General features: G+C 40.2%; 1 protein-coding gene across 8 annotated transcripts in view; it reads left to right on the forward strand.

Moving 5' to 3' along the window:
* Nucleotides 1–25,428, forward strand: part of MAP7 (microtubule associated protein 7) — a 177,464-nt gene that overhangs the window by 46,409 nt on the left and 105,627 nt on the right. The gene's annotated exons all lie outside the window — the stretch shown is intronic.

The raw sequence follows: 25,428 nt of genomic DNA on the forward strand, positions 1-25,428 counted from the left end.
GTGTCTCCTTCCATCTCCCTGCCCTCACAGCAGATAGGTCCCAAGGTTCCCAGGTATATCTGTTGCCCCATGTACAAGACCTCTTTATTCTCTCCATCCCACTGCCATGCTTACGATGAACTCCGCAGTTCTTGGGTATTTCTCTAAAAGGTGGATGGATTTCACTTCAGGGTATCAGAATTTAAATATAGAATTCTTTCTTTGTAGTAGAGTATCTTAAGAGTAATTCCCTAAAACTGCTGTGTGTATATGTGTATATATATATATATATATATATATATATATATATATGGACATAAAGATTTTATATATATATATATAAAATCTTTAAGTCCATTTTTTTCTGAAGAGAAAGTATAGCTTGCACAGATTTCGAAAAGGACACATGACCTAAGAAAAATATAAAATCCCTCACCCTGTGGGATGTCAGTGAAAAAAAAGAAAGGGTGAAAAGATATAGGAGAAAAAATTTATAACCTATTTTCACTATGTTAGCTACTGGGCTCCCCACTATAAACAGTACAGGGCACGAGTGTAGTAAAAAGGCTGGCAAGAAAAGAAACTTTTGTTAGGAAGAAGAAAACAGTGGTACCACTAGAGAGTGAATCATACCAACCAATGCCCAAGAGAAGGAAACAAAAAGAAACAGTGAGCACCTTCCATGTGCCAGAATTTGGGCTGCAGGCTCTAATTTCTCATTTAATCCTCTCCAGTATTTACTGAGGTGATGGGAACCTCTCTGGCTTTGGAACTACTGGGAAGTAGATTCACACTTGAATTTTGGCTCCTCACTTAACTGTGCGACATGTAGCATGCCCTATAACCTCTGACCTTGTTTTCTGAATCCTAGCATGAGGTTGAGAGTACTTAATAAATTTACATGAAGGTAGAAGATTATTTATGGAGATTTCAGGTACTCGGTGAATTACCGTATTTCAGAGATGAGAATATTGACATTGAGGGTTGGTTGCCAGACCAGAAAGGGCCTGGTCCTGGGATAGGTTTCCAAGGGGCCTCTTAGACCAGAAGTTTAGCCCATAGTTTTATAGTCCCTTCCTTCCAGAAAGCAGGTCCTCCCTTCTTACCCGTAGATTCTGACAGCCATTGCCATTGCTATGGAATCCAGGAAGGCTCTGTCCTTCTACAGAGGAAGAAGCTGTGATCCTGGCAACTCAGGTTGAAACTCTGGCCCATGAAAATACTGCATCTTGCTGGCAGTGAAGGCAGTACTCAGCTTTACGTTATAGGTTAGATTGTGGGTCAGATGGGCTTTAGTGGGTCAGCCTAGGAGCTGAGTTAACATATATACTATTGTTTCTGTGGGGGAACTGTTTTCTAAATTCCAGTAAAATGCCCTATTCATGTTTGGAGACTAGTATATATGAAAATAGATAAGGTCTTCAGGAATCATTCTCTGGCCCCCCCCCCAAAAAACAAAAAAACTTAAGTGACACTCAGAGAAACATAACATTGACCAATACTTCATGCTTTTTCTCATTGTTTATTGAGTGGTAACTTCATGTAGTTTGGACATCAAACCTGCCCTTCCCATGTATTAGTCACATGACATAATGGAACGAGGGGTGCATGAGAGATACATACTATCTTTCCTTTTACGACAACTCAGCCTCTCTTCTGACCAGAGGTAATCACGAGCTGCTGCTACAAGTGGGCTTAACAGTGCCCAGGGCTCCACCTGCCAAGCCCAAGTCATGAAATGCATCCCATACATTTTCTCTTCCTATGACAGGGAAAAGGCAACTTTTTCGTGAGCCATTAACTTCCTCTTGGCCCCACCTCTGGGGTAGGGAGAGATGGTGGGTCCAGTATGTTTATGTGACAAAAGAAGTGTATCTGTTAACGGTGCATGATTTGCAAATGTAAGCTGTGCCCTGATAGTTTCCAGCGCAAGAAACATTTGAACTATTATAACTGGAGTATTTAAATTATTCCTCCGAATACAACCTCCCTTACAAATTGAGCCCTCTGTGAGCCAGTATTTTTCAAACTGCTTTTTATTTTGAGGGGACTTTGAGAAAATTATTTTAGCTTCCTCAGCAGTCTTTATCTAGTATTTAATTTCTCTTTGTTTTGATATGAATAAATAAAATTCATGGGAAAAATTCCAGGCCTGTGATCCTTAAAGACAATCATAGTGTAAACATTGGACAGGTCCCCACACAGATGTTAAGGTATGCATTTTTCTGGGAGGATTCAGAGCTCATGGACTCTTGGAGAAAGCTGTGACACAGTTTGGAAAGCACTTTTGTGGAGTAGGTTAAGGAGTGGACCTCCTAAATAATGTTTTTCTTCCTCTCCTTGAAAGAATCTTGAATTCTCTACATGTTCAAATTTTTAGGGTCTTACAGATTCAGAAAGGGTGGAAGGAGCTGGGTATGTGCAGAGGTTGAGTAACAATGGTAAGTCTAGAGAGCCAATGGAATATTGAGAGCTAAGGAGAACTTTTGCTAGGCCAGTGGCTTTGTTTTTTGATCAGGTTGATGCTTTTATGTAAGAGGCTCTGATGATGATCTTAGCTTTATAAAATGAGCTGTCATGCTTTCTCTCACTTCTCTTTGCTCAAGTGTGTGTGTGTGTGTGAGAGAGAGAGAGGGAGAGGGAGAGGGAGAGAGAGAGAGAGAGAGAGAGAGAGAGGAGGAGAGGGGGAGAGGGAGAGAGATGACCTTGCGTGATGGTTTCCACAGACACTAGGGCAGTTCTGATCTGGAGATGCTTGAGCTCCATATTACTGACTCCAGACACCCTCAAGGAAATTTCCTGTCTGCTGACCTGGCAGCATGAAGGGGTCAGTCATCTCAAGTTTTATTTCAGAGGCTCACTGTTTTTTTGTTTGTTTGCTTGCTTGCTTTTTAGTGGAAGAAACAATAGGTTTATTTAAACCTGTCCTTTGTTACAATAATGAGAAGCCAAAGGGTTTTTTTTTTGTTTTTTTTTAAATTTTTTTTAACATTTATTTATTTTTGAGACAGAGAGAGAGAGAGAGAGAGTATGAACAGGGGAGGGTCAGAGAAAGAGGGAGACACAGAATCTGAAACAGGCTCCAGGCTCCGAGCTGTCCGCACAGAGCCCAATGCGGGGCTCGAACCCGACAAAGGTTTTTTTAAGTTTGATCTTTCTTTTTTTTTTTTTTAATTTTCTTTTTTTTGAACGTTTATTTATTTTTGGGACAGAGAGAGACAGAGCATGAATGGGGGAGGGGCAGAGAGAGAGGGAGACACAGAATCGGAAACAGGCTCCAGGCTCTGAGCCATCAGCCCAGAGCCTGACGCGGGGCTCGAACTCACGGACCGCGAGATCGTGACCTAGCTGAAGTCGGACGCTTAACCGACTGCGCCACCCAGGCGCCCCTTAAGTTTGATCTTTCTAAAAATGTTTTGACATTTTTATTTAAATTTCAGTTGACATATAATATAATATTAGTTTCAGGAGTAGAGTTTAAGGATTCATCACTTATGTATAACACCCAGTACTTGTCACAAGTGCCCTCCTTTAATGCCCATCACCCATTTAGCCCATCCCCTGCCCACCTCCCCTCCAGCAGTCATAGGCCCCCTGTGAAGGATGGAGCCATCCTGTTTCTTGACCACTTATTTCCTAGTTTGTCTGTCTCCTGTCAGTATAACTTCTGTGTCATGTAAACAAGGACTTACTAAGGAAGGGCTCCTATGAATTAGCTATAGCCTTAGTGTCCATGAAAACTACCAGAGAGGAGAGTAACTGTTTAAAGATTTTTTTAAATGTTTATTTACTTATTTTTGAGAGAGACAGAGCACAAGTGTGGGAGGGGCATAGAGAGAGAGGGAGACACAGGATCTGAAGGAGGCTCCAGGCTCTGAGCTGTCAGCACAGAGCCCGATGCAGGGCTGGAACCCAGGAGCTGTGAGATAGATCGTGACCTGAGCCAAAGTCAGTTAACTGAGCCGCCGAGGAGCCCTAGGGATTTTTTTTTTTTTTAGTTGTGGTAAAATACACAAAGCATAGCATTTTCCATCTTAACCGTTTTAAGTGTATATAGTTCATTGGCATTACATACACTCACTCACACTGTTGTGCAACCATAGGATTTTTTTTAACAATGGGTTTTTCTGTGCAAAGATCTCTACTGTGCTTAGTCAGAAATTTCTCCCCAGAAAACCATATCTCTTACCCCAAGGACAATATAAGTAAAATGTGTCTGCTAAAATAACTGAGTGTATCAATTCACTTTTTATAATTAAAAAAGACTCAGTATTACAACTGCCACCAAATCTGTTACTAAATCTGTCAGGATTCTAATTTAGCTTCTGCATATCGCACTCTGTGAATGCAGCCTTTCTTGTGTTAAATCCTCATATTTCCCTCTCCTGTCTCCTAAGTAACAGTCTATTTTGAGGTGGACTGCAAGACTGAAGGCACATCAGCACGCTTGGTTCTCTAATGATGAACCAAGCCCAATGGATGGATGTTGATTCAGCCCAATGGATGTTGATTACCTACTGTGCTAATACAAGAGGATATTTTCAGTTAATCTACAACGTCATGGACTTCAATCTCCTAAAAAAAAAAAGTGGTCTTATATCTGACGAATAAAAATAGAAGGGTGTTAAGAACTCTAAAGGTATTAATTAGCTCTAACCTGAGCGGTAGGTATACATCTCCATTTTATAGACACGGTGTCTGAAGCTCAGAGTTTCAGCTCTGTTGCCTTTCTGTAGAATGGTGTAGGATACTGGATGCAATCTAGTGTCTTCGTTACACTTATGGGGACAGAAAAACAGGGGTGTGGAGGATGGGGACCCGCATACTTCTGTAGCAAAGCACTAATCCCATATGTTTTAGAGTTTTGAAAAATAATTGAATCATAGTGAGAAAGACATGATAATCTCAGTATCAGTTTTGAATGTTCCATAGAAATAACTTTGCAAAACTTTGAGATAATTATTGCAGAATTGTGGCTTTTAAGATGAAGGTTTTACCAATTAAGAAATCCCTTAGCTCCCCTTATTCAAATGTTTATTTTTAAAAGTTGATGATAGAGATTACATTCAGTATGCTTCTTAGCACTATAAAGGATAATAGTGTTCAGCTTTGCATGATTTTATTCAAGAGATTTTTTCAGTCTCTAACAGAATTTTTAGTTCTAGAACATAAGGTCCATGAATTTTACATAACAAAATTATGTAAATGTATGTATGCTACTTTCTGTCCAGTGGCATTTCTTCCTTCCAGTTAGGCAGACAGGAAGTACTTTATCTGATAGTGGTCTAACTGGCCTTGGTGTAAGCCACTGCCTTTACTCCTATGTGAGAATATTTTGAATGAAAACATCGTTTGACATTTCTTATTCATCTCTTTGGTTTTCAGGAAAATTTCTTAGGTTCATCTAGCAAGATTAAGATACATTATTTTATTTTATTTTATTTATTTTATTTTATTTTATTTTACTTTTGCTGTATTTTATACTTCTTGCATGGAGATAATGTCCTTTATACTATAATTTTGAAATGAGTTCAGTCTGTTTTTCATCTTGTATCTTTTCAACCCTACCGATACAGCTGAGTAATCAGAATGAATCCTCCAATTTTCAAATGAAAAAACTCAGAGAAACATAAATACCTTTTTCCAAATTCCCAAAGAGAGCTAGTAGAGCGAGGATGATATTCATAGGTACTGTAAAATCCTGTGTATGAATTTGCAACAAACCAAGCTTATGTGACAGAAAGTTTCCCTTTTTTCTTCATGCATCAGAAAATTGGAAGTTCATGGTTCCAGGAGTTCAGTAAGATGAAAATGAGCTTTAAATTCAAACCTACTTAGTATAATCTGGGTAAAGACACTACCTGCAGTTCCTAACCTAGAACTGCTGTGTTTCATATTATTGGATCCAAAAACTAAACGAGGTGATGGCACATGTATTATACTTGCTGTTTGTGGTATATAAATTCCACAAAGTCCCGCATCAGAGCTCTTTGTTTGTATGTACTAGCCGTCTCCTATGGGAATATAAGCTCATGGACAGGAGAGCAGGACAGAAAAGATGTCTCTTTTCCCCCCAGTTTCCCTAGCAACTTAGTTAAATGTTGATAATATTGATCATTAACAATGTAGAAGCTCCCAGTGGGTATTATTGTGTAGAATGAGTACGTTTAATAGCATGGTTATTCTGCTGTTTCCCTTTAAAGCCATTCTTTCAGATCAGAATGTGAAACCAAAGTGAGCTAGCCAATCATGTGGTGGGGCGGGGGGGAACTACAAGACCATTATTTTAATGTTTTTGCTTTTTGGTTCTTTTCAGTATTTAGGATTTCCATTCAGTATAACCCGCTAAAAGGATTTCGTTTCATACGATAAAAATGACTTTGGAAAGTAAATAGAGGAGAGTGATATTAAAGCTCTACTTTTATCCTTCAGCTTTGTTCTTGCTTATTGGTGATGCTAACCTTCAAGGGATACACAGGTTGCTCATCTGGTTGTTTTCCTTCATCTGTGCTGTTGTGTAATGGCTGGCCATAGTCTGAAGTAGCTGTCATGATAAACTTAGCGATGCCATTTAGTAGACTGGGCTCAGGCACCACGGGGTGTGAAATCTAGGTCACTACTCATAAGCAGCCTTGTCCTAGGAACAAGAGGCTTGCTGGCTGTCATATGTCTTGCCCAAATGGCTCATCTTGGCACTTGAAATCATTGGCATAAATTGGGTCAGGTATTGAACTATATGAAATTGCCATTTTTGACCGGTCTTTACCTAAAATGATAATTTCTTGCTATTCCACACAACACTAAATACAATGAATGAAACCTGTTTAAAGTTTACACTCTTACACTATAATTTCTAAGCCTTTTCATTAAGTACTATTACCTGTTAAAAACACGTTCAGTAATCTATGAGAATTTATACAGGTAATACCTCTCACTTGAAGCAACATCATTATTAATGGCAAAGATAACCTAGGAGGATAGGGGTGGGTTTCTAGAACTTAGGGGAGAATTAAGGTACAACACATCACAAAGTCCTAACGTCGGTAATGCCAGAAGTCTTTGCAGTATGAGATATGCATCAGAAAAAGGAGTGGTTATTGGGAAAAGGGGGGAGGGATGCTTCCGGGTAAGGTGAATATTCCAGAGGGGGAGAGAATAAGGGTCTTGCAGGGCCGGCTGCAGCGGGACAAAAATGGGACCCCAGACCCTTAAAAGCAATGAGATAGGAATATGCCATAGCACCAAAGTCAGCTCACCTTCCAAGCAGCACAGGTATGTGTGTGGGAAGAGTGAGGCACGTGAAAGTCTCTGCTTCCCACTTATCCTGAAAGAGTACATTCAGATTCACATCCTAAATGAGCATGCTGTTTGCTGATGCCTGAAGTCATCTATCTGAGGGATGCAGTTTTTGCTTAGCTAATTAAACAAGTAAAATATAAATATCTGAAACAATCCATATCATGTGTGATAACATTGAACTGCAATCAACTCAACAATTAAGGGCGGGGAAAGAAAAGCCCTCATCAGATCATTTGGTAGTTGGATGTGGGGGAATACTCTATCTTAATGATATCATTTAACATACTTGTATCAGTAAAACAAAAGTTACACGCATAATCAGAGTAACTTTTCCCTGGATCTTTCATTTCCCCATATCTAGATTACATCACTAGAATTTCATCTAGCTGTGTAAGAAAATCCCAATGGCGTTTAAGTGGGATGTTCTCGAATCTGCATAGTTATTTTCCGTTCTTAGCTCCTCATGTTGCTTGTGGCACTTCTGTTTTGGAAGCAGAACCTAATAACTATGGGATTAATAATAACAGCATATGACTGTTGAAGGTTTAATGGCTGGTGTCCTGTACTGTTTTGTGACTTTGCATGTAGATGTAGGAAGATTTGATTACTCCTTACTGGCTCACAAAGCCTTTCCTGTGCCAGCACATGGTCACAATTCTGTATGGAAGTGGAATTGTATACGTCTGTTGGCTGTCTGTAGTTCACAGGTGTCTTATGGGTCCCTGTGGAAGAGTTGATGCTTCCACGGATTTGGTGTCATATGCTCGCTGTCCTCATTCTTCTAAAAGGCTGTGCTGTTGCCTTGGCAACTCTGACGAGGCAGGCGTTCACAACCGTAATATAGAAAGTAGATTTTAAATCTTCGGATTAGAAACCTACTGGCAGAGGACAGTAGTCTCCCTCCCCTAGCTTTTGGTTAAGAACACATCATTTTAGTTGAGCGCAGCCTTTAGTTTTAAATGCTATTCTTCTGAGGGGCGCCTGGGTGGCTCAGCCGGTTAAGGGTCCGACTTCGGCTCAGGTCATGATCTCGTGGTCCGTGAGTTCGAGCCCCGCATCGGGCTCTGTGCTGACAGCTCAGAGCCTGGGGCCTGCTTCAGATTCTGTGTCTCCCTCTCTCTCTGACCCTCCCCCATTCATGCTCTGTCTCTCTCTGTCTCAAAAATAAATAAACATTAAAAAAAAAAACCTTTAAAAAAAATAAATGCTGTTCTTATGAAATGTGAAATTCCTGAGATTTTACATATGGCTAAATACTACAAAGTGCTTTAATCACAGATCAGCTTCTTTATCCTAGTATATATAGCTCTTTAAAAGAATCCTTTAAATTCTTTACAGTCTTCTGTTTGTGTTTTAAATTTTTCTTGCCTTTGCAGATGATTCTTCCTTCCCCGTACCCACCATACCCTTTGATTATAATTTTCCTCATAATCTTAAAGTCATAGGGTGCTCAGAAAGTTCCACTGGGATGCCTTCACCACTCCTGGTCTGCCTTTGTATTCCCAGCGTGCTGGCAGTTTTTTAAGTTGGTTATCCTAAAGCATTTACATTCATCCATGGTGGAAACACAGAACGCCATGGGGGTCTGCCTGCAGAATCACCAGGGTAAGAAATCCGATGTTAGAGAGCACTGTAATGACACAGGAATTCTCCAGCATATACTGTTGCCAAGTAAAATGAATAGCATGAAGAGGTAAAGTGAGGTTATAGGCTTAAGCCAGAATGGAAAAGAAAGGGATGGAATCATTATTGTTGGGGATGAAGGAGCAACTGTTAATCAGGTATTTTCTGATTAATAGCAACTTAAACATACCTTTCTCTAGTTGAAGATTTATAAGTTGCTTTGCAGGATATAAGTGAATTTATACAATTTCTTAACCTCTCAATACAATAGGGATTGATTACCTCCCTGCCATGAATGGAGGGATCAGATTTCATGAAAAAATACAGTTTACCCTTGGAAGGTAGAGAAATGGCCATAATTTGGAACCATTTCTGATGTTGATGAGGGAAATTAGTACCTACTTGAGGCTCTGGTCCTATTGAAATATAAATTCTGAAAAAAAATTGCAAAAAGAGAGGGTTTTGAAGGTAAGCATGGTCTCTGCAGGGGATGGTCATGACTAAAATTTAAAAATTCCTAACTCTGTAATGCATGTGTTTCCTATAATGTATTCTTTCTCATAGTATATGAGAACTTAATTCAGACATGCCCAGCATGGGACATAGCAAGAACCAATAAATATTTGTGGTTTGGCTGGAAAAGATATTTTCTATTTTATTTATTTATTCATTTATTTAAGAGAGCACACGAGCACAAGCAGGGGAGAGGGGCAGAGGGAGAGAGAGAATTTTAAGCAGTCTTCACGCTCAGTGCAGAGCCCAATGCAGGGCTCCACCCCATGACCCTGGGATTATGACCTGAGCTGAAATCATGAGTAGGAAATTAAACTGACTGAGCCACCCAGGCGCCCCTGTTTTCTGTTTTAAAAGCAAGTAACATTTCATGTTATTGATAATCTTTTTTTTAAGCACATCCTATCCATGAAATAAATGTAGAATCATTATTTGTTTCTGCTACATTTGGCGATACAAAAAAAGAAAAAACCTTTCTGAAAAGACTGCCAAAATAGTGTCACCGCCGTCTTCAAACTTGAAAAAGTGGCTAAAAGTGTGAGATGTTAATACTTAGCATATGGGTTTCTTCAGGAATGGAAAATCGTGTACAGGAATGTTACATAGCAGCTACTGGAAACTTGAAAAAGAGATTTTGAAAATGAAATCAGTTATAGAACTTTGCCTTTGGTGAGATATGTTATAATTAGCTCAATATGAACTTAATGTGAAAGTAAATAAAGTGTGAGCTGGCCTTTTCCCATAAGACTTGTCTTTTTTGAGATGTTTTTTGAGGGGGAGGTCTGCTCCCAGAATAAATCGGCCTGCTCACCTGACTTTGAGCAGTCCACGTTAGCATATGGAGTGAGGGCCCGTATCAGTGGTCCAACCTGAAACATCTTTTCTGCTATCACTGACAACTGGAGCACAGAAAATCATGAACAGAGTAGTCTCCAGGCATCTCTTACTAGTTATGGCCTAAATATTTTAAATGTAATGTACATTTTTCTGGTAAGAAAAGTAATAAATATTGTGAGACACTTAAACAGAGAAGGATTAAAGTTGTTTTTAATTCATCTGTGATCTCACCATCTGCACACAGCTACATTAACATTTTGGTATCGATTATTCTGGCCTTTGTAAACGTGTGTGCTGTGTGTGCACGTGTGTGCACGCACACGCACACACTTCTATCATTGCATATGTGGTTTTACGGCCTGTTATCTTGCCACTTAGTGTTAGAAACATTCTTCTAGAACAATTATATCCTCTTGTTTCGAATTTCTGTCAACTTTATGGGCAAAGAAATGATGGTTTATTGTCTTAATTTGCATTTGTTTGATTACTGGTGATGTTAAACATTTCTTATCTGCTTGTTAGCATTCTTCTGTGAATTGCATGTTTATTGTGACATTTTTCTGTGTGGGTGTTTATCTTCTTTTTATAAATAAAGGATACCTTAATCACATTTTAGAGATCTTCTCCTTTTAGCATTTACAATTTAATACTGTTACGGATTTTTGTTGTTTCAATTTTTGTTGTTTTGAGAACAGCGATTTTGGTAATGCATTTCAGAGAGATGATTTGAGAGTGCCTGTAGGTGGGTCGGTAAGAGTCACGCTAATATGGTTTCAGAGACCCAAGTGTGACCCATCGAGCATAAACACAAACTGTGAAGACCTGGTCAATCCTAAGGCTTGAGCTCTGGGGCACACAGCAGCCTCAAAGCTGGGGCAGGATTAAGCCAGTTCAGATGCATTCAGCCTGCTGCATCTAACTAGGTCAGTCTGCAGTGGCCCTGACAGACTGTGGGGCTATTTTTGTCAGTGTTTCTTCTGCCCACGAAAATTAGAATTGAGAAGAGCTACAGATGCTTCCCATATGGTTGCTATTAGTGAAATTATGTACAGAGGATTTAATGTGAAAAAAGCAAAGTAAGTACACTCAAATTATTTAGAGACCTAGAGGGCTATCCAGGGGACTTGCACTCTCTAACGATGCTTCCGTTCCAGGAAGGCAGCTCCGTGTTGTGTATGGCGACCTCCGTCCTGTTCTTGTGAGTCTAGGAAGTAGCCTCTTTTCTGGTGTTCATGATTTTGCTTGTCTCCTAATACAGTACCTCATGAAGGATTTGAATGTAATTTTTTTTTCTTTTTTCTCCCCCCCCCCAGATTTTCCCTCCCCCCAAAGAGACATCTGGACATTTGCATACTTCTGACCATTTCCCATTGACTAATGAACCAAGCGATAGCTGCCCCCTTTTTTCCTATATCTGGGAATTAGAGAGTTTCCATTTGCAATCAGCTGGCCTTGTTCTTAGAACGGTTTGTTTAGACATTGCAGGGAGCGGGCTGTGATGGTTTATCACTCTAATTGGTCCATTAGATGTACTTGGTGTTTCACAAGGTTCTAGGGAGTGGAAAAAATGTTCATCTGCAACAGACTTGTGGAGCCTACTAATGGAGTTTCATATCTATTTTTGCCCTCTGTAAAAATGCATTATGGACTCATATTTTTAGCGAATTAAAAAAAAAACTGTAGTGGGATTGATCATTAAGTCATCAAATTTAGTTACCTTCTCTTAAGGCAATCAGGTGACCTCTAAATTTGATTTCTACTACATTTCCGTTCAGTCTGCTTATCCCAGTACATTGGACCTACAGAGAGAATTTACTGCTACATTGTTTTCATTTTATGAGATGTATCCTGTTGAAACAATAGCATTTAAGTGTCTTTTAAAGAGAATTCTGTAATATAACATAAATATACTATAGACATTTGTAAAGTGTGTTGCAGATTAATTAATACTGCCACACACACAAAAGTCCTTTTGTCAAGTAAGTTTGGGAGACTCTTACTCCCAAATTTTACTTGCTGTACTATAGGATTCCTCAAAACATTAAACATAATTTTGTGTGTTGTAGTTCCTCACAAGAGGAGACAAGTTCCTCCCATTTTCCCAATGTGTTCACTATCAGAACACCTCTTTTTAGAAAGCATAACTCAGAGCACAGTCTCAATAAATCCTGAGCCATGGTGTAAGCTTTTAAATAAAGATTATCATTATGATTCACAGCTTGAGAAGCATTTAATGTGGTTAAGTTTCTTTATTTCTCAGTATTTATAGGTATACAAATATCTCTGTTCAAGTACACAAAACATGTTTCTTTGTGCCAGGTATTGGTAAAGGAAGCAGAGGAATTTGGTCTAAACTTTGATACTTTAGATAAGAAGGATTAAATAAATGCATATGACTCTTGGGGAAGAGAAGGGAAGTGGGGAGAGAGAAATGAGATTCTTTTCTTCAGTTACAAATGACTCAGACCATCATGACATTAGGTAAGTTGTTCTAGGGTCCAACTAAAGAAGCTTTGATTCCATTCGAAATCGGGATATTTTACTCTTTAACATGATGATATCTAGTTATTAGTTTACCTTAAGGGGGAAAGTGTGAACCTGTTTCTTTTTGGTTTTGTGTTCAACGACAGTGCTAGTGCCAGATTTTGTAATATGGTTTGAGCTGTAATATGGTATGAGGTTCATCCTGGTCCTGGGAGACCAATGCTGACCTACCATGGATGGATCTTTCAAGGTTTAGCTTGAGCTGAGAATAAGAATCTCCAGCCAGTTGACGCATGGTGTGGGGAGATTGCTCCCTGAAATTCCCTGAATGTCCTCAGCATCTCCTCTGCTCCACATTGATAGATTCTATTTCCCTTTGCCACCCAGGGCCAACTACTTTCCCTCTCAAGCTGCTCTTTGCTCAGCTTTCATATTTACTTTTGACCGTTTTCATTATTTCATTGAAGTATAGTTGACCTGCAATGTTCCTTTAGTTTTGACAACTCTGCTATGTTATGCTATGTTCACTGCAATGTGGATATCACCTGTCACCACACAGCACTGTCACAATACCATTGACTGTATTCCCTCTGTGGTACCTTTCATCCCTGTGATTTATTCCATGACCGGAAGTCTGTACCTCCCACTCCCTTTACCCATTTTGCCCAGCCCCCAGCCCCTCCCCCAACAACCACCAGTTTGTTCTCTGTATTTATGGGCCTATTTTTGTTTTTTGTTTGTTTTTTAAATTCCACGTATAAGTGAAATCATATGCTACTGGTCTTTGACTTACCTCACGTAGCATAATACCTTTGAGGTCCCTCTATGTTGTCACAGATGGCAAGATGTCATTCTTTTTTAAGGCTAGATAATATTCCATTTTGTGTGTGTGTGTGTGTGTGTGTGTGTGTGTGTATATATATGTATATATATATATATACACGTATATATATACACACATATATATGTATATATATACGTATATATATACACACATATATATACGTATATATACACATATATATGTATATATATACACACATATATATACGTATACATACACATATATATACATATATATACACACATATATATACGTATATATACACATATATATACGTATATATATATACGTATAAAACATCTTCTTTATCCATTCATTTGTGGGTGGACACTTAGGTTGCTCTGTATCTTGGGTCTTGTAAATAATGCTGCAGTAAACATAGGGGTGCATATATCTTCTCAAATTAGTGTTTTCATTTTCTTTGAATAAATAACTCAGTACTGGAATATGTGGATCATACAGAATTTCTGTGATGGAAGCCATCAACAGAATGAAAAGGCAATCTAGTGAACGGAAGAAGATAATTGCAAACAATATATCCAATAAGGGGTTAATATCAAAAATAAATTTAAACTTCTGCAACCAAAAAACCAAAATAAATAAACAATCTAATTAAAAAATAGAGGACCTGTTTACAGACATTTTTCCAAAGAAGACCTACAAATGGTCAGTAGACACATGAAAAGATGTTCAACATCATTAATCGTCAGGGAAAAGTTACAAAGTCAAAAGTCATTTTTGAAAATATCAATAATGAATAGGGATTCAGTGACCTTGGTTTATTTTATTTTTTATTCCATATAGTGTCTAACCTACAGAAAAGCTGAAAAGTTACAAGAAATTACAAACAATTCCCATGTTCCCTTCATCCAGATTCCCCAAATGTTAACATTTTGGGAGATTTATTTTTCTTTCCCTCCCAGTCTTTTAAATTACTACATTACATTTATCAAAATTAAGAAATTATAACAGTTAATGCAATACCATTGTCTAATCTACAGACCTTATTCACATTCCACCATTCAGCCCGGTGATGTCCTTTATAGCAAAAGACAGTCCAAAATCATGCATTATATTTAGCTGTTGTGTCTTTTTATTTTTTAATACTTCCTCAGAGCCTGCCTTTGTAGTTCATGATGTTGACGTTTCTGAAGTATTGAGTTACTTTGTAAGACACCTCTCAGTTTGGGTACAGTTGTCTGATGTGTTTCCTCATGATTAAATTGAGGTTATATACTTCAGACAGGAATGCCCCAGAAGTGACTTTTTGCCCTCAGTGTATCATTTCAGGAGGCACATTTCGGTTTGTCCCAATCCTAGTGATATTATCCTCTGTCACTCTGTCAAGGTGATGTCTGCCAGGTTTCTCCACTATGAAGTTACTAATTTTTGTTAGATAATCAAGTATCCTCCGGGACTATGTAAATATTCTGTTCTTACTCATATATTCACTCGTTAGTTTCAGTATCAGTGATTCTCATCAGTTAATATGTTAGTTGCCAAGGGGTGCCTGGGTAGCTCAGTCGTTGAGTGTCCGACTTCGGCTCAGGTCACGATCTTGCAATTTGGGAGTTCGAGCCCCGCATCGGGCTCTGTGCTGAGAGCTCAGAGCCTGGAGCCTGCTTCGGATTCTGTGTCTCCCTCTCTCTCCCCCACTCATGCTCTGTCTCTCTCTTTCAAAAATAAATTAAGAAAAAAATGTTAATTGCCAAATAGTGACTTCCTTTTTCTTTTTCTTTTCTTTTTAGAGAGAGAAAGGGAGAGAATATGAGCAGTGGAGGGAGGGAGGGACAGGGGGAGAGAGAGAGAGAGAGAGAGAGAGAATATCTTAAGCAGGCTCCATGTTCAGCACAGAGCCCGATGCAGGGCTCAATCCCACAACCCCAGGATCATGGTGACCTGAGCCGAAATCAAGAGTAGGACAGTTAACCAACTGAGCCACACAGTCACCCCGCAAATAGTGACTTTCTAATTCATTGTTCCATCTACATTTATTAGTTGGCTTTTACTGTAAGGAGATTTTCTTTCTTTCTTAATTGTTTATATCATTGTGAATTCAGGGATATTTAACTCTATGGATTTTAATGCTTTTCTCTACTTATTTTGATGCTCAAATTGATGCTTAGTATCAAAGCCTTAGAACTGTTCGTACCTTTGGGGCATCTGGGTGGCTCAGTTGGTTGACATCCAACTCTTGATTTCAGTTTGGGGTCGTGATCCCCGGATCATGGGATCCAGCCCTGTGTCGGGCTCAGTACTGAGTGTGGAGCCTATTTAAGATTCTTTCTCTCTCCCTCTGCCCCTGTCCCCTGCTCATGCATGCTCTCATTCTCTCTAAAAACAAACAAACAAACAAAAAGCTGTTCTTATCTTTGACTTAATGATTCCTCTTAAAATATAATCTACAATTTATGTATAAAAGTATGGCGAGGAATTGGAATAACTTGAATGTGCAAGATGAAAATAACTAAGCATGTTTGAAATATCTACAAGGTTTTTTTTTTTGACATAGAAGTAATTACTAAAATTTTAGGATAAAATGTTATATGGAAAGCAATATATGTAGAATAGTTTAAATTGTGTAAAATCCAGAGAAACAAATCACACCTCTACTTACCATGTTGATACAAATTTCACCTTGCGTTACATCTTCCATACAGGAAGTGTTCATTCTTTTCTTCAAACCTGTTTGGTCCTCCATCAGGTCTGTTTCAATAAATGTTCCACCCTTTCTGGTTCTGCCTTTCTGTCTCCCCCACATCTAATCTATCAGTAAGTGCTGTTGGTACTACCTTCAAAGTATATCCCATCTGCCTTCTATGTCCACCTGCACTACCATTCCTGGTCCAAAAAACATTTGCTGTCCCCACATTATAACTTCAGTGGCTGCTTCTGTGCTGGCCCTTCCGTGTGTGCCACAGCCCCCCCCCCCCCCCCCCCCCCAGCCAGGCTTTACACAGCAGCCAGAGTGACCTTTTAAAATTATGGATCACATCCTGGCACTTCTCTGCTTAAAACTTTTTCTGTCCCAATGGCTTTTCATTGATTTTAATGTAAAATCCTTATTACCAGCAACAGTACCTGCTTTTCTTCTTTCTTACCATGGTGTCACCCAGTTGACTTTCTTTTCATTCTCTTCATACTCATTGCTCACTCTGGCCTCAGGACCTTTGCACCTTTATACTAATCCCTCCATCTCTGTCTGAAACACTCTTTTCTTGGCTTTTGGAATGACTGGACCTGCGCTCCTACTTCCTCAGGAAGGCCTTTTCTGACCCCTCTCCCCCCCCCCCCCACTACCTAACATCTCCTATCCCACCCCCAGTATTTTTTGCATAAGGTGGATCTTATTTATCAATCTATTCTTTCCTGTACCATGTATCTACATCCACTGGATGGAAGAGTCTTGAAGAATGCTTGGCACACAGCAGGCACTTGGTAAATGAATGGTCTGGTGAATAAATTGCTACTGTCTCTGAAGTTGCAGTGAAAGGGGCTCTCTCTGTTTCCAACCAAAGATGCAGAAGTTCCACTCTAGGCAAGTGTCCTATATACATTGATAATATTTGTGTAACTCTGTGGGCAGCCTTGTTTACAACATTGGAAAATTGGAAACAATGTAAATATACTACATAAATCATGGTGTTTTCCTATAGTTCAGTATTGTGCAACCATTAATAAGGGTGTTTTAGAAACATAGCTGATGAGGAAATAGGTCCAGAACATAAAACATGTTCCAAAATATGATATGAAGATCCCATTTTTTTTTGTATTCTACACATAAACACACATACTTCAAAAAAATCTACAGGAACAGACACTAAAATATTTACAGAGGTTATGTCTGAATTTTGGGATTGTAGCTTTTGTATGCTCTGTTGTCTAATTTATTAGTTACTATTTATTGCCTAATTTATTATCTTTTGAAATCTATACCCTTGCCCCAGCATTGCTAAAAATGACCCAAATACTGGAGGCCAGGTCATTGCAATGTGGTATGCTTCTTGAGCTTCAGCTATGCCCAGAGCCTTTCACAGGGTAGACAGATGAGTCTGGTAACTCCCCTCCTTTGGTAACACTGTCAGAGGAGTGTCGTCAGCGTGTTTGTGGCTTAGAGAAAGGACAAGCACTTCTGAGTGGGAAAACTAGGGTAGACTTTATGGAGGACGAAGACATTGGCGTCGGCTCTTGAAGTATTTAGAAGATCTGACGGACGATTGAAGAGAGAAACCCCATAGAAAGAAGAGCAAAAGTAAAAGCAAGGAAAGAAAAGGAGAGGGAAGGAAATCATGAGGGCAAGTTAAAGAAGTAACACATGCAGTCATTCTGTAAAAACGGGCCATCTGGGGGAGTGTTGGGACGTGGTTCTTGAAAAGTAGATAGAAATACCTCACAGTGGCCTTAATCTGGCAACTAAGGTGTTTAAGCAGGGGAACGATGAGCATCTAGAGCTGATTTTTCAGGCAACTAATCTGACGGATCCAAGGAATTGAAGGGGAAAGACTGGCAGTGGTGAGACCGGTCTGGACGCTGAAGATGGAGACAGAATGGTGAGGCTGGTTGAGCCAAGGCTGCTTGCCCAATGTGTCGAGTAGGCTGCTAAGCCCGACTCTATTTAATAGGAGAAAACCCTACACTATTTGAATGCTCTTATTTCCTGGTGACTTGCCACAGGGTCATAAGCCTCTTATAGTCTGGTCATGCATATAAATTAGGTTATAAGGTAAAAATTTGTATTTTGAATATACATTTGACATTTTTACTTCTCTCCGTCCCCCAACTTCATTATGGCATTACTGGTGCTACTCACTGAGGACAGTATAATGTCTGGGGCTAGTGGGTGGGAGAGAAAAGGCTGAATGATCATGGGCTGGGATACATAAAAAAGGAAACCTCAAATTGTGGGGGTTTTTAATATATATTTTAATGTTTATTTTGAGAGAGAGAGAGAGAGAGAGAGAGAATGCACACAGGGCAGGGAGGGGCAGAGAGAGAGGGAGAGAGAGAATCCCACAGGCTCTGCACTGTCAGTACACAGCGCAACACGGGGCTCAATCCCATGAACTATGAGATCATGACCTGAGCCTAAATCAAGAGGCATCAACCAACTGAGCCACCCAGGCACCCCTCAAATTGTGTTTTTTTTTTAATGTTTTTATTTTAAAATTTTTTTTAACGTTTTATTCATTTTTGAGACAGAGCATGAACAGGGGAGGGTCAGAGAGAGGGAGACACAGAATTGGAAGCAGGCTCCAGGCTCTGAGCCATCAGCCCAGAGCCTGATGTGGGGCTCGAACTCACGGACCGCGAGATTGTGACCTGAGCCGAAGTCGGCTGCCCAACCGACTGAGCCACCCAGGCGCCCCTAATGTTTTTATTTTTGAGACAGAGAGAGAGAGAGAGAGAGAGAGAGAAACAAGTGGGGGAGGGGCAGAGAGAGAGGGGGGCAGAGTATCCAAAGCGGGCTCTGTTCTGACAGTAGCAAGCCTGATGTAGGACTTGAACTCATGAACCGTGAGATCATGACCTGAGCCAAAGTTAGACACTCAACCACCTGAGCCACCCAGGTGCCCCATCAAATGATGTTTACTTGTTTTTTTTAAGTGAAAGATGTAAGACGTTTTGTACAAGAGTTTCTTACATACACAGACAATTTTAGTTCCCTGAAACTACTGAGACGTTTCAGGCCCAAATTCTGAAGGCAGATACCTGAAAATATTACATTGGTTTTGGGTTGAAGAAATAGTTAATGTCCCTTTTGAAACTAGGTCAAGTTTTTTAACTTTATCTTCTGCTCTAACTCAGGACCCCAGCTGTCAGGCTCTCCCAGAAATACTTGGTTACAAATCCCTCATGTGGAAGTGGACATTTAAAGCTTTGAGAAGTCATAAAAAACATGTGGAGAGATAGCTCAGCAGAAATTCCTTTTCCTTGAAAGAAGCAATTGACCCTTTCTAGCAGCTTTATAGCCCCAGTGATCCAGACTGGGCAACTTGACTTTGCCAAAATGTTTAGTAAGAACTGTTGTTACAAGCATAAAAAATTTAAGTGACTTCCGTGTAATTACCCCTAAACTACTGTGCCTCCTTGCAGGTGCCACAGAAAAGCTGGTTATAGCCTGGAACATGTCTGTAGTGGGACAGGAAGAAGGTTGAGAGGGTTTCATTACTGGTATGATGAAAAGGTATCAATGTAAGATAAAACTATCTCTTATTAGTTTGGTAAAACGTAGAGTTTTGGCCATTCCTGTGAAGCATAGAACAGAAAGGAAAATTACTTCTGCAATTTGAGGTCAGCATACAGGACTCCAGGGTTATGTAAATGTGGATTTTAAGAAACAGACAAACATGTTGTGCAATTTTCAAGAACACATTCTTGGGAGACTATAGATGCTGGAGAGGGTGTGGAGAAACAGGAACCCTCTTGCACTGTTGGTGGGAATGCAAACTGGTGCAGCCACTCTGGAAAACAGTGTGGAGGTTCCTCAAAAAATTAAAAATCGATCTATGCTATGACCCAGCAATAGCACTGCTAGGAATTTACCCAAGGGATACAGGAGTGCTGATGCCTAGGGGCACTTGTACCCCAATGTTCATAGCAGCACTTTCAACAATAGCCAAAGTATGGAAAGAGCCTAAATGTCCATCAACTGATGAATGGATAAAGAAATTGTGGTTTATACATACAATGGGATACTACTTGGCAATGAGAAAGAATGAAATATGGCCTTTTGTAGCAACGTGGATGGAACTGGAGAACGTTATGCTAAGTGAAATAAGTCACACAGAGAAAGACAGATACCATATGTTTTCACTCTTATGTGGATCTTGAGAAACTTAACAGAAGACCATGGGGGAGGGGTAGGGGGAAAAAAAAGTTACAGAGAGGGAAGGAGGCAAACCACGAGACTCTTAAAAACTGAGAATAAACTGAGGGTTGATGGGGGGTGGGAGGGAGGGGAAAGTGGGTGATGGGCATTGAGGAGGGCACCTGTTGGGATGAGCACTGGGTGTTGTATGGAAACCAATTTGACAATAAATTTCATATTAAAAAAAAAGAAAAGGACAATAAAACATTGTTGCATGGAATCCACTTTTTACAGAACTGACTGACCTGCTCCGATAACCAGCTCGTGCACCTTCTGTCACTCTCCAGGGCACTACAAAGTGGAAGCTAAAAAGCAGCTTCTTCCTTTTCCCAGCATCCTCTGGGGACTGTCTAAAGGAAAAAGAGAGTGGAGTAAGATAACTTTTGGGAAGGAAAGTAAAACAGAGTGCTAGGTGCATTATAAATGTTGAAATCAACAAATTACCTCCCAAAGCTACACTCACTACTCTTTGAACACAGAGGAAATGGAAAAAATCAACAATTAAGAGTAAGATGGGGGGTGGTGTCTGGAGAAAGTGACATATTGCAGTGTTCCTCAACTGACATTGTGGTTAGGAGCAAGTTGCCATGGGATTTGAAGCAGTTCAGAAGTCTTCAAGTAAGACCCATCATGATCAAAATCAGTGTATGGCAGACAGTCTAAGCGAACTGGGTCTTTTAATTAATTACGCGTACCAAATCGGGATGGTTTTTAGCTTTTAAAAATTTCAGCGAAACTTAAGTTCCTTTATAAATTGAATCTCTGCTTTTACTTTTCCATAAACAAAATCTGTTTCTTACTATTTGCCTTCTAAAATAGCAATAGCCACGGTCCAAACATTTTATATTAAACACCAAATTTGACCAAACACCCAGAGTTTTTAAACTGTGCCATTTTGATAATTGTGATAATCAAATCTAGTATATGTGATTTTTTTAATGTAAAATATTTGCAGATATTCAGGAAAAGATTTTAAATTCTTACAAATAATGAGAATACTCTCTACATACTAAATGCTTTTCTGGTCTAAGGACTTAGCCTGTCCATGTTCTTCAAACTATTGATAGAACCACTAGATTTTCGTCCATACATTTATATATTCATTCATATACTTGTTATTACATGCACACACAGACACCCCTCTGATGTTTTCTAAGGAGTGCAAAACAATGCTGGATCACAGTTTTCTGTGGAATAAAGCTTTGTTTAAAAAAAAAAAGCAGATGCAGCTTAACATCTTATTAACATAAGAACTGTTGTTTTATAAGAACTGTTGTGTTGTTTTTCCTGTTAGTAGCCAAAGTTGAGGAAAAATAAGAAAAACAAAGAGGAAGCAGGGTGAGTAAATAGCACATTTGATGAGGGTGTCCTCACCTTGTCAAGGCAAGGTTCTCTGAGGCGTTAAGGGTGATAGTGGGGACGCAGATGGGAGCAAAAGCTAGTGAACCAACCATCATCTCTTCTACAGAACAATTTTAGGAAGCCCCTGAGGGATGCAGGTAGTCAATGAACAGGAATTGAGGGAGTTGACAAAAGGGAAGAGGCTGGATTCCTCAGAGTCATGGCAAACTGTTCTGTAATCAAGTTGGTAATTCACCAACTGTGCCATTATGAAATATTTACCATATTTTATACTGAGGATTATTATGTAATATAAATAAAGAAATATTAATGTCCCTTTAATGTTTTAGGATTTATGTATTTATTACTTTTTGGAAATTATTATATTTTAAAACTGATTTCCATTCCCTTAAATCTGAATTATAAACTGTCATTTCTGCCTTCATTTACCGGCCAGTATCCTGCACTGGTACTGTTTTGCTATGTATTAAAAATGAAACCAAAAATGAACGGGTAAGCTGAGGCCTTAGTTTTGAGAAAATAAGAACAGTGATGTGTGGGGTTAGAAATGGGCCTCTTTCTAAGGTAGTTACCGTGCAGTTGCAGTTTGAGATGAGATGTCATTGACGGTGCCCCCTGCTCCACATGCTGGGGCACAGACGTCTCCTTGAGCCACTTCTCCCATAAAACCCTTTATTCTCTTTCCTCCCTTGTTAGCATTCAGCTGTTTTTCTGGATGAATGCGCCACCATTTAGTTCCAAACTCTTGTTCCTAAGGGAAGAGTGGCACACTGTCTCCACACAATGTCACCTCCTGTCTTCCCTGCCTGTCTTCTCTCCTCGTGGTACCAGCCCTTTCCCGTCATCAGGCGACCCTAGCCTCATGCTTCCTGGCTGCTCGGAAGTGAGAAGTCACCTACTTAGGGTGCTGATGCTGTAGGAGGTCATGGTGTAGGGATTAGGCTTCTAGTTCAACAAATTACTCCCTTGTAGAAATCGGAGTCCTCACCTATAAAATTGACATGATAACAGGGTTGTTGTGAGATTAGACCAGTTCCTGTGTGTTGTGTATGCTGTGCCACTCTTTGGAAGAATCTTCTCCTCCCCTCATCTGGCTACTTCCTATGGGTAAAGGCCCTGAGAATAATGTCTGATGTATAATAGATCAAGAGTTTAAATTTTTTTTTTTTACTGTTTATTTCTGAGAGAGGCTGTGCAAGTGGGAAAGGGGCAGAAAGAGAGGGAGACAGCTGATAGCACAGAGCCTGATGTGGAGCTCGAACTCAGGAACCACGAGATCGTGACCTAAGCCAAAGTTGGACACATACCTGACGGAGGCACCTAGGCACCCCAAAAGATCAGGAGTTTAAGGGGTTGCTTTTATTTACCGTGGCATGGGGGGAAGGAATCTGTGCTTTGTAAGGCAGGCTTTTCTTCTGTTACCCCTACTCTTTCCTAACAATGTCAGCTGTGCACACAGCTGGTCAGTATGGAAGGATGGATGTGATGGCAGGGATGGGCATTGTGGAGAATTTCTGAGGAAATTGGATGGAAAGTAGAAATAGAAGAGGCTTAGGGAAAGTAGCCAGGTGAGGGGAGAGGATTCTTCCAGGGAGTGGTGGCAGCGTGTTCAACACTGATCATGTGAGGAGAACCAAGTTGAGGGAAACACCACCGACCACAGCCGTCTGTAAGGCCAGAGAGGAGGCTTCCAGGGAGACCCATAGCAGGCTGTGCTGCCGGAGTGTGGTGAGAAAGACAGCTGTGAGGTCCTGGAGACCTGCTGGTCTTTCGTGCCAAGGGGGCTGGAGTTTATCCTGGGGAAACTGAGGCATTCAAAGAAGTTACACGATCATATTTGCATTATAGAAATGTTAGTGTCACGGCTGTGTCAGCGACTGGTTTTGTGGGCTCAACGCTTGGAAGGCCATCCATAGGCCAGTTAGGAGACTCTCGTGACAACTTCCTGTTCCCTCAGAAGTTCTTCTAATCTCCCATCAACTGGGAAACAGATCACCAAGCTAGTTACATTTGAGTCTGAAATATGAATACAGGTTCTGAGGGAGGGAATGATAGGTTTTTTAAATTTGTGAATGGGAATTACTTTTTGTTTGATAAATTCCCAGTTCCTGTCTTCTGTTTAAATCAGCTGTCAGGTGATTTAAGGTCTCACTCTTAATATTAATGGAGCCCTACTGAATATATGGGTGTAGAATTATGGGAAAGTTGATATTTTAATAACAGGCCTCAAAAGTTCCTGAAATTAAAGCCAATACAGTCCTTTGGTTAGTGCTTATTACTTCCTCATGAATTTCTTTGCTCCGATTAGGCGGAATTGGAGAATTCTTCCACTTCTTCAGAAATTCAGGCAGTCTTTGAATATTACTTATACCCCAGCCATTCTACCAAACATGACCACAGAGAAGTTTGTGAGGCATGGTCTGTGGCTTCCAGTCCCAGTGTAGCAGACGTGGACCCATCTTTCCTGTTGTGTCTGTCTCCTATCTCCCTTGCAGCATTAAGGTCTACTGGAAAAACAAAAAAAACCAGTGCATCACTTGGAAGACATGGGGGACATAAACAGACACATGGCAGAAAAAGATGGCCTGCTATCCAGCACCCTCCTGCAGGAGCTGGGCTTGGAGGGGAAGCAAGGGGAAGGTCACCATTGATTTGGAGCCACTAGAACTGTGATTTTTTTTTTTAAACCACGGGTAATTTTGCCCCCATCTCCCCTCCCTTCCAGGGATATTTGGCCATGCCTGAAGACATTCTATCTATCTATCTATCTATCTATCTATTTATTTATTTATTTATATGTTTATTTTTTGAGAGAAAGAGAAACAGTGTGAATGGGGGAGGGGGAAAGAGAGAGAGAGAAAGAGAGAGAGAGACAGAATCCAAAGCAGGCTCCAGGCTCTCAGCTGTCAGCACAAAGCCCGATGTGGGACTTGAACTCATGAACCAGCAGATCATGACCTGAGCCAAAGTCGGACGCTTAGCTGACTGAGCCACCCAGGTGCCCCTGAAGAAGCTTTTTGATCATCTTCGCTCTGGGTGTGGGTGGTGGTGGTGGTGGTGGTGCTGTTAGCATATACAGTATGTCCTAGAATGCTGCTAACCATCCTGTAGTGTCCTGCAAAGCTTCCTCCCCTTCCCCTGCCACTCACATCAAAGATTATCCTGTCTAAAATACCATTAGTGCAAGGGTTGAGAAACTTTGCACTAGAGGTGTTGTCTATATGGGCTGTGTTTGGAAATGTAAGCATCTGGTTGGGGGAAATGGTGGTACTTAGGCAGCCTTGGAGATGTTGGGGTGGTGCCGGACTACAACTGACATTGCACTGGCTCTTAGTAGTTTCTAGTTCTCGGGGCATTAAAACAGGTTGATTGCCAAGTCCAGTGGGTGCCTGACCCTCAAACCTCTTAGAAATCGTCTGTGTCCAGTTTCCTTAGTGGGTCAAGTTCTGCTACTCAGGAAGGATTAAAAGCTTGTATTTTCTTCTAGAAATTGTATTTCCTTCTTCAAATGGGACCAGTTGCTCACCCAAATTCACTTAGTTCATTGATTTTAATCAAAGTATTCTGGCCCCCGTGGCACATGTGTTTAAATCATATAAGGGCCCAGGAAGGACTTGAC

Source organism: Acinonyx jubatus, chromosome B2, assembly GCF_027475565.1.
Source record: "Acinonyx jubatus isolate Ajub_Pintada_27869175 chromosome B2, VMU_Ajub_asm_v1.0, whole genome shotgun sequence".
In the NCBI taxonomy this organism is placed as follows: Eukaryota; Metazoa; Chordata; class Mammalia; order Carnivora; family Felidae; genus Acinonyx; species Acinonyx jubatus.